The sequence below is a fragment of the Artemia franciscana genome, chromosome 1 (assembly GCF_032884065.1).
Source record: "Artemia franciscana chromosome 1, ASM3288406v1, whole genome shotgun sequence".
In the NCBI taxonomy this organism is placed as follows: Eukaryota; Metazoa; Arthropoda; class Branchiopoda; order Anostraca; family Artemiidae; genus Artemia; species Artemia franciscana.
The window spans coordinates 26,089,090-26,106,392 of NC_088863.1; the positions used below are offsets into that span (position 1 = coordinate 26,089,090).

A 17,303-nucleotide genomic window follows, 5' to 3' on the forward strand; every position below is an offset into this window, starting at 1 on the left:
TTAGTTTAGGTCAGGTAATCCCCCCATAATGTGCAAACATGTAGCCTAAATTTGTTTCTAAAGCACTATATTTTTATTATATTTTGGTATTTTTCATTAAGATTAACCTAACTTCACTTCTTGAGTGTAGGCAGTTTAATATATAAGTACCAATTAAAGGGATTGATATTTTTGACAGGAATCCTGGCTGTTTAAAAAGTTCTCCAGTTTTGCTGCATTTGGAATAAGAAATTAAGCATTTTTTTTTCCTTGCGAATTTTGTTTTGTAAATAACCTTTTATAATCAAATGTATTCCCCTCCTCTTCCTCCCCATTCACCATTACTATTCTGTTGCCCTCCCCCCTGCAAAAATTTTGGTAGACATTCCTGATTGATTGAGTTGTTCAACTGCAGTCTAGAATATTTTTACGGGCTAGGCAAGCTTTTAAGTAAGAGAATGAAATTCTACCGAATAGATATTCTCCTTAAATTAGGGCATTGGAAATTGTTTTAAATTTCCAGGCCTACCTCCACAACTTCTGATGCTTGAGCAACTATTGACCCTGTATGAAGGCTAATCGTGAGATAAAAACAATACAATTAAGAAAAACATTGTGGTAGAATTAGATTTGTCAGTCAAAACTTTCCTGAATAAAATCTTCTTACCGTAAAAATTGCAGCCCTCCCCTCTGCCCCTCTTATTGAGACAAAAATAAGCTATAGATCATAGTCAAATTCAGGGAATAGCAGATAAAAACGGAAGTGACCCAAAAACATGATTCATAAAAAACGAATATTATTGTCAAAAGTAAAACTTCGGTTATTATTTCCAGATTATTTTCTTGTAAAGTTTTATGTTATTTTCAGACTTTTTTTTAAATGGTTGGTCTTAAATATTTACTTTGATACCTGATATCCATGTTTGAAAACTGATCAGACAGTTCGTGGTAATGACTTGTAAGTAACTAGACCTAATAGGAACCAAAACTCTAAAAAATAACAACTACAAAAGAAGAAAGAGCTGTTTTCGTTATTGATATTCTTTTTTTTTACCAGGTGATGTATCTCTTATGAAATATCTCTGCTTGTGAGATGTATGTGTCTCCTCTCTTTTTCAATTATTAACCCTGTGCGAAGGCTAATCTTGAGATAAAAACATTATAATAAAAAAAATATATTGCGGTGGAGTTGGATTTGCCATTCAAAACTTTTCCAACCCCTCCCCTCTGCCCCTCTGAATAAGACAAAATTAAGATATAGATAATATTCAAATTCGGGGAATAGCTGATAAAAATGGGAGTGACCCAAAAACATGATTCATAAAAAACAAATATTATAGTCAAAAGTAAAAATTCGGTTGCTATTTCCAGATTATTTTCATGTAAAGTTTTATAGTATTTTCAGACTTTTTTTTTTACATATGTTGTTCTTAAATTCTTACTTTGCTACCTGATATCTGTATTTTAGAACTGATCAAATACTTCGTGGTAATGAATTGTCAGTAACTAGACACAACAGGAACCAAAACTCTTAAAAAGAGCAACTACAAAACAAAAACGAGCTATTTTCGTTTTAATATTTTTTTTTTCTTATCAGGTGGTATATCTCTTCTGAAATATCTCTTCTCACGAGATGTATGTATCTCTTCTCTTCTGCAAAAAGAGATGTATCTCTTCTCCCACTGCTACTTTTTAAAACTTGTTCAAACTAAAAGCTCATTGAGTTTCTATATCGCTATTTAAAAATTTGCATTTAAGTCGTTGATATCCTTGTGGACAAGATTTTAGCTGCTCCACTTCTCTTCGACTGAAAGTGAATATTTGTCCAAATCTCACACAAATAGCGAAATTGTCTCAAAACTGTTTATTTGACAGTTGAAAGAATCTTAAAAGGACTAGTAGCTATCAATGTGCACATCCAGTTAAAGCAGTTAATGGGAAAGTTAAAACGTGGAAGATTAGTTGCCTGAAACAGCCCAATGCAATGTAGCAGCAATTCTGTGTTAATTTTGGGGATTAGATTCGGGCAAAACTAATAACACAACTTCATAACGCATATGACTGCCAAGCCGTCAATCAATATTGTTCATCTAGAAAATTAAATGGTGCTTCTTATAATTGTAGCATAGCAACCAATAAGTATCAAACTTGCAGTTGGGTATAAATTATTTCTATAATACCAATAGCATAGGAGTGTAAAACTTCATTCGTAAAGTAACAACAGTAAGCTATACAGTATGCTTCAGACTTTGAATACTGTACTCCACTAGCAGTATTAGAGTAAATTCGATACAGCGCTTTTGATAAAATGGTGCATATAAGATTACTGAGTATGATTTTTGTGGCTAGTATATGGCGTGCCACTTAATTAAAATTATTGTTACTTGTAATTCAGGAAACTATTGATATTTATAACTGCAAGTCATATTAAGTTATATTTGTACTCCTCAGCCAAGTTTACGCATAAATATGCTTTTTGCTCAAGGCAAAGCTGTCATAACACAATTTGAGCTGCTAAAGTGTCGGCAACTTTTGGAATTCTGCTACTGGTAGCTTTGGAACTTTTTGCAAACCTGCTAGTGGATATTACCCACATTTTTACACGGAAAAATCTTGCTGGACAATTTGATCCTCAATGGAAGGAAGATTTTCCCAAAAGTTTTCTCCCCATTGAAAATTCCCCCTGCAGAAAACTCCTCTTCGAAAGATGACCGCATGTTTCCATAACATCCGTTAGCTAAAGCTAACGGATAACATCCCATATCTATCCCACATCTTCCGTTCCCAATAATAAATACTATATGTAAGCAATGGACAAATTACAAAACTTAAAAAGGCACTTAAGCTTCTACAATGAGGCTCTCTGATTTTTTTTTAAATAAGGAGGGAGGAAGATATATCAAAGAATTTATTTTAATACCAAAACATCTCAGCTCTCATTGAGCCTTCAGACAAGTACAGAATTAGTTCTAAGGCAGAGACGAGGGGATGGTAGAGGTATAAACTTCTGGATAATCCCAATACCAGAACCAGGAATTTTGATTAGAGGAATTGCTTTTTTGGGATGAGGGGGGGGGGTAAACAAATCATTAAAAAACGCATGAAAAATGTGGAAATGATATTTATCCCTTATGATCTCTGGGGCTATTTTTTATCTGTAGTGTTATTATGAAAGTAAAGAGTAACATTAAACCTCTAATGAGCAAAATGCAGTCTTGCAAATGCGAACACCTCTTTTGATCTATTGGATTTTAAAGCCTGTTTTGGACTTGCATTAATTAAGTGCTGTGAACTTGAATTAACTCAGTGACCGCAGGTAATTCAGTTGTAATTTCATAATATTTGCTATGGCTCAACTTGACCTAGATTCAGAGTGAATATATTCCTTTTTTTTAGATTTTACACTTGCATTAATTCAGTGGTTTATACTCGGATTATTTCAGTGACCATAGATAATTTTTGATTTCATATAATTAAGAAGCGTACTGGGAACAAGCAGAAGGGGGGAAGGAGCCTCCCGCAAGCGACGTATTGTACCCGCCGGTATTAAGTTCCCCGTAAATTGTGGGGAACAGTTGAGGGGGTCCTTACACTTCCCTTGTTCCCAGGTTCCTTCATTCATTGTGACTCATCCCTGTGAGATAATTTATTCTGAATTAACTGACGCTTGATTACGAGCTTGGCTCGCCCCTGCAATAATTTTCGGACTGGTTACTGCGGCCTAATTAGCAGCGAAAATGGATAAAATAATATCGTTTGGAATGCGATATTGAACTTTGTGTTGAGGTCAATGCTCGCTGGCATAAAACACCAGCTGATTGTAAGCCGTGCTGTGGAATTCTTCAGTAGAGATGATATTCTAAGTGCAAAAGAACTGTTGCTGTTAAAATCTGGTCTACCGGACCCCTTTCGCAAGTCTCTGAAAGATGATGAAAATGTTTTGGATATAGCCAAATTCTTTGTCAAGTCAGCAAAGGAAAATCGTGCCTTGCCTACCTTCGTTATTTTTGAACCTACAGAAGTCCCGGCTTGTATTGAGGAGATAAATGCATGTATAACTACTGAAGTAAACGACATGTGTCGTCGTTTTGACGGCCTTATGGAACGTATTAACAAAGGTGAGTTCCACGTTTTTACCCATACCAGCCCCTCTAGTGAACTTCACGCTCCGCAAAAGCTATCATACTCAGTCGTTGTAAAAAACCCTCCACCCTTGAAAACACCACTGGAACGAAAGAAATTTATCAAATCTGCATGTGGAGAGGCTCTAGACGTCTCCAAAGTTGAACTAAGGCCTGGAAGGAACGGTTGGCACATGACTGTAGCTCACAAGGCTACGGCGGAAAAAATAGCACTAGCGATCAAAAATAAAAATTCAGAATCCGATGCCAAAGCAAAAACCCCTTTGTACATAGGACTGATTAAAGGGATTCCTGAACCCCTTGACACAGATGTTATTCAAAGTCTAGTTTCTGGATGTGAGAAAGCCGAACAGTGTGGAAAATCACGCGCATTCAAGCTTTATATTCCAAGTCGTGAATCCCTTGATACTGCCACAAAACTGTCAATGAAAGTGGACTTTGAAAGTTTCAGAATTAAAGAATTTATCTTTCTTCCGAAATGTTGCTACAACTGCCATGAATCTGGCCACATAGGGGCCCAGTGCAAAAACGTTTCGAAGTGTGCCCATTGTGCTCACAATAACCATGGAGCAACGAAAGAAAATCCCTGGTAGAATGCGATACGGTGCCTAAGCTGTACAAGCACCCGATACACATGCTACCACGCTAGCTGCCCATCTAACAAGTCAGCGAAGTTAATGACCTCAAACGCCCAAAATGAATGAATTTTAAATTTACAAGCGTTTCGTCTCCTGGAATATGAATGGTAGTATTAGTACCAAAATTACTGTGCTTGAACAACTCTGCCTCACCGAAGAAATTATTTGTCTCCAAGAACATTTTCTTTCTAACGACAGTAGAAATATATTCGATGCCTTACCCTCACACATGGTTCATTTTGTACCAGCGAAAAAACTTAAAAAACGAGGGTGCCTCTCGGGTGGACTTGCTTCTCATCTCCATTGGATTTTATTGGGGGTCTTTAATTGTGATATATCCAAAAGTGAAAGCTCGCGTTCAGCTCTTCTGCTTAGTCTGATTCCAAATGAAAGTGCTCTTGTACCGAAAGCGGGTGACTTTACGTACATTCACCCTACCGGATCAGTTTCTAACCTTGATCATGTCCTTGTATCTAGTAGTATTTTTAGTCGCTCATTAACAGTAGATGTGCTACGTGATTTTTTTTTGTTTCTGACCATTTACCGCTATCGTTCCAAATCAGTACACCATTTTATTGAATGCGCACAAATCGACCTTTAAAATGGAGAACTATCATTGAATGGAGTAAAACCGATTTGACTCAGTATCAGTACTGGCTTGATAACCTACTTTTGAAGATAAAAATACCTTTTGACTTGCTCCAAACATCAGTACCTATTCCGACGTCTGAAATTCGTCTAAAACTAAATATGTACTCGTCACTTATTTCGCATGCGCTACTACAAGCGGAATTGCACTTTGTCCCTCAATCCAGAGTCCATGCTGGGTCACAAGTTAAGGGCTGGTCCGGGAACCCTTGTTGAAACCTGCCAGAAGGCCAAATTTTGGCTCGGCATATGGATAGAATACGGGAGACCCAAGAACGGCATAGTGAACCAAATAATTTCCACAAAGCGCCATTTTTCCAAGGAACTACAAAAACATAGAGCCGCTATTCGTTCTGATTTTTCAGAAAAGCTAATGAGTAATCCGACGCTTATGGGGAAAAGTTTGACCCGCAACCAGAGTGAAAGAAACGCTGCGTCAGCTCATATCTCTGCTGAGGCCTGGCAACAACATTTTCTGAAAGAATTTTCAGAACCTGATTCCAAAGTAGAATATCCTCTTAAATGTGATCTCAGTCGGATACTGTCAAAAAAGACTGTATCCACGTTTATTGTTTCATTGTCTGATATTATGAATTCTGCGCAAAAAATTAAGAAACTTTTTTCGAGGGGTACAGATAATATTTGTGCTAAACACATTCTTCTTGGAAGTCCCCTACTACTTTGTCACCTTGATCTCATGTTCCAAATGGTGTTCACAATTGGAATAGTTCCAACCTCATTCTCTTCTGGTCCTCTTACTCCTGTTCCAAAAAAAAATAAATCGCTGAATGAGTGTTCTTCATATCGCCCTATTACAGTTGCTACTACTTTCTGCAAGATTTTTGAAAAACTCGTAATGCCAGAACTTACAGATAAATGCTACATGCCGCTATATCAGTTTGGCTTCCAAAAAGGCCCAGGGTGTGCCCACGCGTTTACTGCACTGTCGTCAATATTTATAGATGCTGATAAGTCTGGTGATTCGCTCGTCCTAGGGAGTCATGATGTAAGCCATGTTTCGACTCTCTGATTCACGCACAAATTCTCCTTGAGCTATATAAACGGGGAGTTGACACGTCTGCCATTCGTGCTTTGTACGATATGTATAACCATCTTGCTGTTGCAATCAAGCTACCTGATGGGACCATAACACGTTTCATTATTCCAGTCCGTCGAGGCGTCAGACAGGGTGCCCTTACCTCTCCAGTTGCCTTTAATAACTGTATCCTGAACGCCCAATCCAGCGCAGTTCCTTCGTGATTTTAAAAGGGATTGATGTGTCACTAATCGCTTATGCAGATGATATTTTTAACCCCAGTCGAACAGTACAGTCGTTCGAAAGAAATTTTGCTATTTTAAGTAAAGAATATGCTAAGATTAACCTTACATTCAACAGAGAAAAATCGGAGGTGGTTCTGTTCAACTGGGTTGAAACTCGAGCAGGATTTACTATTAATCTCGACGGCACGCCAGTTTCCCCAAAATCACAAATGAAATATTTAGGGCTTCCTATTGGTGACACTCTTAAAGCAACTAGAAGGCTTTTGATCCTTCATTTCCAACGTCGAACAGAAACTGCACACGGAAGCTTGGTAGCAAACAAACTTCGACTCAGCCGCAAACTGCTAGCGAAACTTTACAATGCTTCTGTACTGCCGAATTTAATATACCTTGCACTTTTTTGGCGTACGTTTACGATAACCGAGACGAAGAAACTTCGGCGAATCTATTTCCGGTATGCCAAATACCTGCTTGCCCTTCCACCATGGTCAAGCAACTCCTGGGTCATTAAAAGATACGGCATCATAGACCCGAATGCTTCTATCAGAAAAAGCATAGAAGCTTATAATAGTAGAATTGGTCGGCACCCATGGAGCGCTATTTTGATTCAATTAATATTTCGCTTTTGTATGTTTTAATTGTTTTTAAGTAAGATGAAGTGTTGCAAAGTTTTTTGTGTAGTTTTTTAGGTCATTTCCTTTTTCCTCTTTTCTTTTATTCATATTATACTCCGTTTTTCATGTGTATTATAACTGGTTATATATAAATTCAGTTCAATTCAAAATTTATTCTGTATAGGAGGGTGACTGTTTTGCCTCATCCACACCTCCACTCATGGTCGGAGAAACTTCGAAAGGTACTTACTACATCAGAGATTGAAATTTTTTGTCTTTTTTTATAAGTCAAAAGTCATTGGAGACCAGTCAGCCGCGAGGGGTATTTTCCAGGGGGTTTTCCGAAGGATGGTTAATGCTAGCTCTTACTAAATCATTTTTTTGCCTAATATGACAAGTAAAAAAAAGTGTTTTTGCGAAGCAATTTTGTTTGAGCCGAAGCATATGTAATTTTTTTCCATTTTTGTGTTAAACATCTAAGCTGGCTGAAGCCAATACCGTCATTGGTTAAACCAACTAGTTGACACAAAAAATGCCTTATTTCTCATTCTTGCGCCATTTAATACTTTTAACCTGTAATTCCATCTTAAAAGAATCTATTTTTTCCACCTCTATCTCTATATCATTTTTCTAAATAAGATTCGATCAAAACAGAGATAAAAATGGTGGAGCTGGCGAGATCCCTAAAGATAACTCATGGTATAACACTATAACCCATTAGAACATAAAGGGTTGAAGATTGCTGATTAGTAATATAATAGTAATTCCATTGATTGTCATTATTATTTAGAAAGAAAGAAGAATTCCGATCCAGTTAAGTAATTATGGAACTGAACTATCAAGGAATAAAAAGCCAATTTGGTGAATAGCTGCTTCCAACAAAAAATAAATTCCATCAAAATTGAATGTTTTAATGAATCTTCTTTCTTTTTCATCTTGAAAGAGTAACTTTTAATTTTTGCATTTTATTTTTGTCCCTTTTTAATTTCTAATTTTCAGCTTTGTTATCATTTATTTATATTTACACCTCTTTCGATTACTGTTAATTTTGGTTGTTCTTATTTTTTTCTGTTTATTTTTTCATCCAAGGCTTTTCATTTCTTTTCTGTTTTTCCAGATTTTTGTTTTTCTATTTGGTATTTTGGTATTTGGTACAAAAAAATTTCATCCTTAAGACTCTAGCCAGTTCTAGAGTTCTGTTCTTTAAAATTTTGCCTTTATTTTTTACTTGTTGAAATGTTTTTTTTTTATTTTCCCTTTTGTTATTTTTGTTGTTACGAAACCTCAAGCTATAAGTCCGAAAAACAATTCGTCTAATTACCAGAAAAGTAATTCCATCATTAAACTGACTTAAAAATCTTTCTTGCAAATTTCCTTTAAAGTGATCTTCAATCAATTGTTTTATAAACACCACAACCCTACACAGGGGCATCACTAGCCAATATGTTGGGAAAGGAGAGCCAATGTACGTTACCGACTAGCCAGCCATCGTTATCTGATTTTGCCAATATTATTATTAAAATTACTTCATTTTTTCCGACTGAGACAAGATCTTCTTTCACTGATTTTATGTCATTCATTGCCAGCAGCCCACTTACCTCATAAAAAAAAGCCAGAAAAATTATGGCACTTAGCAAAACCATTTTACTGAGAAAGTTTTTTACCGACTGACTGAAACCATTAGATGAGGGGGCAACTCCTCCTGATCCATACGTAACACCACTGGCCCTAAGCTACTGCTATAGAACTTTGCTGAAATAGTCAATATACTTTATCTGTATTAGTGAGCAATTTTAGTTACCAGTATATCCATACAAGATCTTTATGCAGTTCAGTTTTTGCTGTAATATTAAGTTTTATAATAAAATATATAGTTCAGTTAAATCTATAGCCAAGTTAAAGCTTTATAATAAAATATATAGAACAATTAAAGCCCACTGAAACATATAGCAAAGTTAAAGCCTAATAATGAAATATATAGCCAAGTCAAAGTTTTATAATAACTATATAGCCAAGTCAAATATAAAGCCAAGTTAAAGCTTTACCATAATATTAAATAAAAAAAAGTTTTTTTTTAACTGAAAGTAAGGAGTGCCATTAAAACTTAGAACGAACAAAAATTACTTCGTATATGAAAGGGGCTGATTCCTTATCAACGTCCCGTTCTTTTCGCTAAGGTTTGACTCTTTCTCTCAACTCTACTTTTTAAAACAGTAAAAAACTTTAGCGTAAAGAGCGGGACGTTGATGAGGAATCAGCCCCTTTCATATACGAAGTAATTTCTGTTCGTTTTAAGTTTCAATGTCGCTCTTTACTTTCCGTTAAAAAAAAATTGTTTTTTTTTATTTAATTTCTGAACGTTTTAGAATCAATGCATGTTTTGATTCTGGCTCTCCGCAGAGGAATAATTAAAACGAAATGTGCCTATTTTTTTTGGCTAAATGGCTTTCTCATAGTTTTGATCGAATGATTTTGAGAAAAAAAGGAGTGGGGGAGGAAGCCTAGTTGCCCTCCGATTTATTGGTTACTTAAAAAGGAGACTTTTTTAAAAAAGAACTTTTTTACGAATGTTTTTATTAGTAAAAGATATACGTAGCTTATAAATTAGCTTACGTAACGAACTTTTGTATTCTCATGTTTTTATTACATATATGAGGGGATTAACCCCCTCGTCAGTACCTCGCTCTTTACACTAAAGCTTAAATTTTGGTCCCAATTCATTAAGAATGACCCCTGAATCACAAAAGCCGTAGAATAAGTAGTTGAAATTACTAAAAATACTTTAGCGTAAAGAGCGAAGTATTAGGAGGAGGTGAGCCCCTCATATGCGTAGGGCAATCATTAGAATCATGAGGCATAACTAAAAAAACTAAAAAAAGGTAAAAAACTAAAAACTAAAAAAAAGACCAATTCAAAAATGAATGTATATACAGACCGGGACACCGGGACACAAATGACGACCGGGACACCGGGACACAAGGAATATAAATGACTCCCGGGACACTCGAAGAGAAATCACAGACTGGGACACCGGGACACAATTGACGACCGGGACACAGGAAATATAAATTACGACCGGGACACAGGGATACAACTACAACGGGGACACCGGGGGGCACAGGGGGATATATAAATGACGACGGCGACACAGGGAATGGTCGATTAGCAATCACCATCACCAAAGCTCAAGGGCAATCATTAGAGTCATGAGGTATGGATCTGAATGCGGATTGTTTTCCCATGGACCATTATATGTTGCATGTTCAAGATTCGGTAAACCTGACAATCTATTTATATGCACAGACAATGGGACAGCGAAGAATGTTGTAAATTCGCAAGTTTTACGTAGTTAAAAACACACACACACACACACACACACACACACACACATATATATATATATATATATATATATATATATATATATATATATATATATATATATATATATATATATATGTATATATATATATATATATATATATATATATATATATATATATATATATATATATATATATGTATATATATATATATATATATATATATATATATATATATATATATATATATATATATATATATATATATATATATATATATATATCTATATATATAAAAATAAGTTGTCTGTGGATCTGTGGATGGATCAGGAGACGTCACCTGAAAAAACTGGATCAGGTGACGTCAAAACTGAAAAAACTAAAAAAAGGCAAAAACTACAAAAAAAACTAAAAACTAATAAAAAAAATAAAAAAGCTAAAAAACTAAAAAAACTAAAAAAAGGCAAAAACTACAAAAAAAACTAAAAACTAATAAAAAAGCTAAAAAACTAAAAAACTAAAAAAAGGCAAAAACTACAAAAAAAACTAAAAACTAATAAAAAAAATAAAAAAACTAAAAAACTAAAAAAACTAAAAAAAAGGTAAAAAACTAAAAAAACTAAAAACTAAAAAAAAAACTAAAAAAAAGGAAAAAACTGAAAAATAAGCTAAAATAAAGGTAAAAACCAATAAAAAACTAAAAAAAAAACTGAAAAAACTAAAAAAAGGCAAAAACTACAAAAAAAACTAAAAACTAATAAAAAAAGTAAAAAAGCTAAAAAACTAAAAAAACTAAAAAAACTAAAAAAAGGTAAAAAACTAAAAAAAACTAAAAAAAAGGAAAAAACTGAAAAATAAGCTAAAATAAAGGTAAAAACCAATAAAAAACTAAAAAGAAAAAAAGGAAAAAACTAAAAAAAATTTTCATCTAAAAAACTAAAAAAAACTAAAAAAGGTAAAAACTAAAAGAACTAAAAAAGAAAAAAATAAATGACGACACTCAAAGAGAAAGCGACCAGGACAAAAGGAATGTTCGATTAGCAATCAACAAAGCACCGGGACACAGGGAGTATAAATGACGACCAGGACATAAGTAAAAAAAAAAACTATCTATATATATAAAAATAAGTTGTCTGTGGATCTGTGGATCGTGGATCAGGTGACGTCACCTGAAAAAACTGGATCAGGTGACGTCAAAACTGAAAAAACTAAAAAAAGGCAAAAACTACAAAAAAAACTAAAAACTAATAAAAAAAATAAAAAAGCTAAAAAACTAAAAAAACTAAAAAAAGGCAAAAACTACAAAAAAAAACTAAAAACTAATAAAAAAGCTAAAAAACTAAAAAAACTAAAAAAAAGGCAAAAACTACAAAAAAAACTAAAAACTAATAAAAAAAATAAAAAAGCTAAAAAACTAAAAAAACTAAAAAAAGGTAAAAAACTAAAAAAACTAAAAACTAAAAAAAACTAAAAAAAAGGAAAAAACTGAAAAATAAGCTAAAATAAAGGTAAAAACCAATAAAAAACTAAAAAAAAAACTGAAAAAACCAAAAAAAGGCAAAAACTACAAAAAAACTAAAAACTAATAAAAAAAGTAAAAAAGCTAAAAAACTAAAAAAACTAAAAAAACTAAAAAAAGGTAAAAAACTAAAAAAAATAAAAAATAAAAAAAACTAAAAAAAAAGGAAAAAACTGAAAAATAAGCTAAAATAAAGGTAAAAACCAATAAAAAACTAAAAAGAAAAAAAGGAAAAAACTAAAAAAAATTTTCATCTGAAAAACTAAAAAAAACTAAAAAAGGTAAAAACTAAAAGAACTAAAAAAGAAAAAAATAAATGACGACACTCAAAGAGAAAGCGACCAGGACAAAAGGAATGTTCGATTAGCAATCAACAAAGCACCGGGACACAGGGAGTATAAATGACGACCAGGACATAAGTAAAAAAAAAAACTAAGAAAACTAAAAAGAAGGTAAAAACTACAAAAAAACTAAAAAGAAAAAAAAACTAAAAACTAATAAAAAAACTAAAAAATCTAAAAATCTAAATAAACTAAAAAAGCAAAAAAAAGGAAAAAAATAAAGGAGAAAAACAAAACTAAAAAACGAATGTATATACAAACCGGTACACCGGGATACAAATGACGACCGGGACACAGGGAATATAAATGACGACCGGGACACAGGGACACAACTACAACGGGGACACCGGGGGAAACAGGGGGATATAAATGACGACCGGGACAAAAAAAACTAAAAAGAAAAAAAAACTAAAAACTAATAAAAAAACTAAAAAATCTAAAAATCTAAATAAGCTAAAAAAGAAAAAAAAAGGAAAAAAATAAAGGAGAAAAACAAAACTAAAAAACGAATGTATATACAGACCGGGACACCGGGATACAAATGACGACCGGGACACAGGGAATATAAATGACGACCGGGACACAGGGACACAACTACAACGGGGACACCGGGGGAAACAGGGGGATATAAATGACGACCGGGACACCGGGATAGGGAATGGTCGATTAGCAATCACCATCAACAAAGCTCAAGGGCAATCATTAGAATCATGAGGTATAGATCTGAATACAGATTGTTTTCCCATGGACCATTATATGTTGCATGTTCAAGAGTCGGTAAACCTGACAATCTATTTATATGCAAAGACAATGGGACAGCAAAGAATGTTGTATATTCGCAAGTTTTACGTAGTTAAAACCATATATATATATATATATATATATATATATATATATATATATATATATATATATATATATATATATATATATATATATATATATATATATATCTATATTCACAGGTGGGACATAGGGACACAACTACAATGGCGCGTAACTATTATGGCGCGTAACGACTTACGCGCGCGGGGGGGCTTGGGGGGGGCGCGAAGCGCCCCCACCAACTAGGTGTTGGGGTGGCGCGAAGCGCCACCCCAACAGCTAGTATATATATATATATATCTGTCACTAAGTATGACGTCATTATATAAAAAAACTAACTAAAAAAAAACTTAAAAGAATAAAGAACTATCGTCTATAGAATTATCCGCAATGTTGCTGCTCGGTGAAAGAACTGCTCATTCCGCTTTGACATTGCCTCTGAATATGTAGTCTACAGAAACTCCCACCTGCAACATTTCCAAATCATTTGGGATGAGTAAAGTATTGCAGCAATGCAAGCTTATTGTTTGGGACGGGTACACAATGGCACAAAAAAAAATTGCTCGAAGTTCTTGACCGATTTTTGCAAGATTTGCGAGGAAATTCCAAACTCTTTGGCAACACATTAATGTTGCTTGCGGGAGACTTCAGGCAAACATTACCTTTTGTTTCTCTTTACTTCCGTCTTTCTTTCAATAGTGAAACTAGCCACAATAATTTTGGATGTATTAATGTTAAGAAAGAAAAATTATTCAAAACTTGTTTTGTTTTTAGTAAAGTGCAGATTAAGTGTTAGTCTTTAGAAAGCCTAGGGGGGGAAGTGTTTTTATACATTTATTAGAGTAAGAGAGAGAGCGAGAGTAAGTCCAATCTCAAACAGCGGTTTCTACTAAGCTTCAAACTTAAATTTAATATTTTAAGGTTTTTTAATTTGTTGTAATCCCTTGTTAAAGTAAATACAAATTTGTCTTTCTATTTGAATTGATGAGACAGTTTACCCAAATAATAAGAATTTTATCTATAGCAGTACATTCGAAAACTAATTGACTCAATTAAAAAAAAGCAGAAAATTAAAAAAAACTATGTAAAAAATAGTTAAAAGAAAAAAAATTGTAATCCTGGTTTTGAAAATAATTCTTCCTTACGACAGGCGTGATTGAACCTTATTCCCAGATGTTTTCCGAGCTTGATCTTATCCACTACGCTGTCAAAAGGTAATATCCGTTACTCTGAAAGGGTTATCTTAGTACATGTTATTCCTTGCACCAGGCAGGATTAATCCTCCGTCCCAGGTGTTTCCATATGTTGCTTTATCCGCAATTCTGTCAAAACTAAATATCAAACCTGCTAGTGGATATTATCAACATTTTTATACGGAAAAATCTTGCTGGACAATTTGATACTCAATGAAAGGAAAATTTTCCAAAAAATTTTCTCCCCACTGAAAGTTCCCCCTGCAGAAAACTCCCCTGCGAAAGGTGCCTGTGTGTTCCCAATAACATCCGTTAGCTAAAGCTAACGGATAACGTCCCATATCTATCCTATATCTTACGTTCCCAATAACAAATACTATATGTAAGCAATGGACAAATTAAAAAACTTAAAAAGGCACCTAAGCTTTTACAGTGAGGCTCTCTGATTGTTTTTTAAATAAGGAGGGAGGAAGATACATCAAAGGGTTTATTTTAATACCAAAACATCTCAGCTCTCATTGAGCTTTCAAACAAGTACATAATTAGTCCTAAGGGAGAGACGAGGAGAGGTTGGAAGTATAACCTTCTGAATAATCCCAATGCCGTAACCAGGACTTTTTGATTAGAGGAATGGATTTTTTGGGAGGGGGGATCGTCAAATCATTAAAAAATGCATTAAAATGTGAAAATGATGTTCAATCACTTATGATTTATAGGGTTATTTTTTTATCTACAGTGTTATTACGAAAGTAAAGAAATCACATGCACTAATATCACCTTTTCAGAGTAACGGTTCTTCATTTCATACTCTTATATTAATTTTTATTCTCTTACTAGCAGTTGGTGGGGGAGTTTCGTGCCAATACTTAGTTGGTGGGGGTGGGGGGGGGCAAGCCCCCCCGCGCGCGTAAGTCGTTACGCGCCATATTAGTTACGCGCCATTGTAGTTGTGTCCCTGTGTCCCACCTCTGAATATAGATAAAAGAGAAAAGATTTCTCTTTTCGTTATAGATATATATGTTTTTAACTACGTAAAACTTGCGAATATACAACATTCTTCGATGACCCATTGTCTGTGCATATAAATAGATTGTCAGGTTTACCGACTCTTGAACATGCAACATAAAATTGTCCATGGGAAAAACAATCCGTATTCCGATCTATACCTCATTATTCTAATGATTGCCCTTGAGCTTTGTTGATGGTGATTGCTAATCGAACATTCCCTGTGTCCCGGTCGTCATTTATATTCCCAGTATCCCGGTCATCATTTGTGTCCCAGTGTCCCAGTCTGTAATTTCTCTTTGAGCGTCCCGTTCGTCATTTATATTCCCTGTGTCCCGGTCGTCATTTGTGTCCCGGTGTCCCGGTCTGTAATTTATCTTTGAGTGTCCTGGTCGTCATTTATATCTCCCGGTCGTTATTTGTGTCCCAGTCTGTAATTTCTCTTTGAGTGTCCCGGTCGTCATTTATATTCTCTATGTCCCGGCTTTTAGTTTTCTTTTTCTCCTTTGTTTTTCAGTTTTTTTCCTTTTTTTAGTTTTTTTCTTTTTCAGTTTTTGTTTTCTTTTAGTTTTTTTATTAGTTTTTAGTTTTTTTTTCTTTTTATTTTTTTTGTAGTTTTTATCTTTTTTAGTTTTTTTTCTTTTTTAGTTTTTAGTTTTTTACCTTTTTTTGTTTTTTTAGTTTTTTAGCTTTTTTAGTTTTTTAGTATTTTCTTTTTAGTTTTTTTTGTAGTTTTTACCTTTTTTAGTTTTTTCTTCTTTTGTATTAATGCTAAAGCCAAGGTTCAAACCTGGAGCCTCTCGGACCTAGAACCTGAAACATAACGCTTTACCAACTCAGCTACTTCGGCTTGAATACATTCGTTTTGAGCAGCTTCCTCGGGTGTTGCCAATGTAGGTTCATCAGTCATTTCACAATTTCGGCAATCATTAGAAAATGCGGTATAGATCTTAATACAGGTTGTTTTTTCCATGGACAATTGTATGTTGCATGTTCGAGGGTCGGTAAACCTGACAATCTATTTATATGGACAGACAATGGGACAGCGAAGAATGTTGTATAGATAGATAAGTGTATTTCAAAAGCCTAAGGGCCATATACACACAACAATATAAATAAATAACACACAAGCAAGAACATTAAACAACAGTACAAATTACAAGCACGCACAGAAACAGAATACAGCGCGAAAATATCTAAACTAACGACAAAATAAAAACGTTTCTTCTTACTAAGGATTAACAGACTTTTCCCCTTTATTAATATTATTTTCACTCATAACAACCTATTCTAAAAATATTGCCAAGGACCCCCACGCTTAATTGGTCGTCCCATAAATCTTCCGCTTTCCCGATTGAAAGAGAGAGAAAAAAAAAGAAGAGAAAAAGAAATTCTTGTGTTTTATATCATATAACAGGAAAGAGAGAGCACTTCCAATCTTGATGGGAAAAAGTTGACTCTCAACTAGGATTCAACGGAGGAAATTTAGTGCAATTCTATTCCGGGAACGTGGAGAGAAGAAAGGATTTGCTTAGGAAATTCTCCAGATCTAGGCCTCAAATTATTAAGACTCGCTGTCTTTGTGACTTATGATAATAATTCATATTGTGTCTTATAATAATAATTAATAATAAATTATTCCAGAAAAAAAAGCCCGTGGGCCATAGGAAAATTACATAATACACAAACAACAACTTCACTACATTAAATTAAAACTATTTAAAGAAAACGCTCCCGATGCACCGCTGCAATCCTGACAAACCTTGCTATCCTTTTGATACTCAGGAAATTTGTA

At 34.1% G+C, this 17,303-nt stretch overlaps 1 protein-coding gene across 7 annotated transcripts in view; it reads left to right on the forward strand.

The window, feature by feature from the left end:
• LOC136027535 (intraflagellar transport protein 56-like) overlaps positions 1 to 17,303 on the forward strand; it is a 55,378-nt gene that overhangs the window by 3,115 nt on the left and 34,960 nt on the right. The window contains exon 1 of one of the 7 annotated variants that reach the window (XM_065704903.1): positions 14,006 to 14,043. The exons of 4 other annotated variants lie outside the window; for them this stretch is intronic. The gene's annotated coding sequence lies outside the window, so the exon portion shown is untranslated. Of the gene's footprint in view, positions 1 to 14,005; positions 14,044 to 17,303 lie in introns of those variants that run through there. 2 more of the 7 variants (XM_065704921.1, XM_065704912.1) reach the window with 2 other exon arrangements.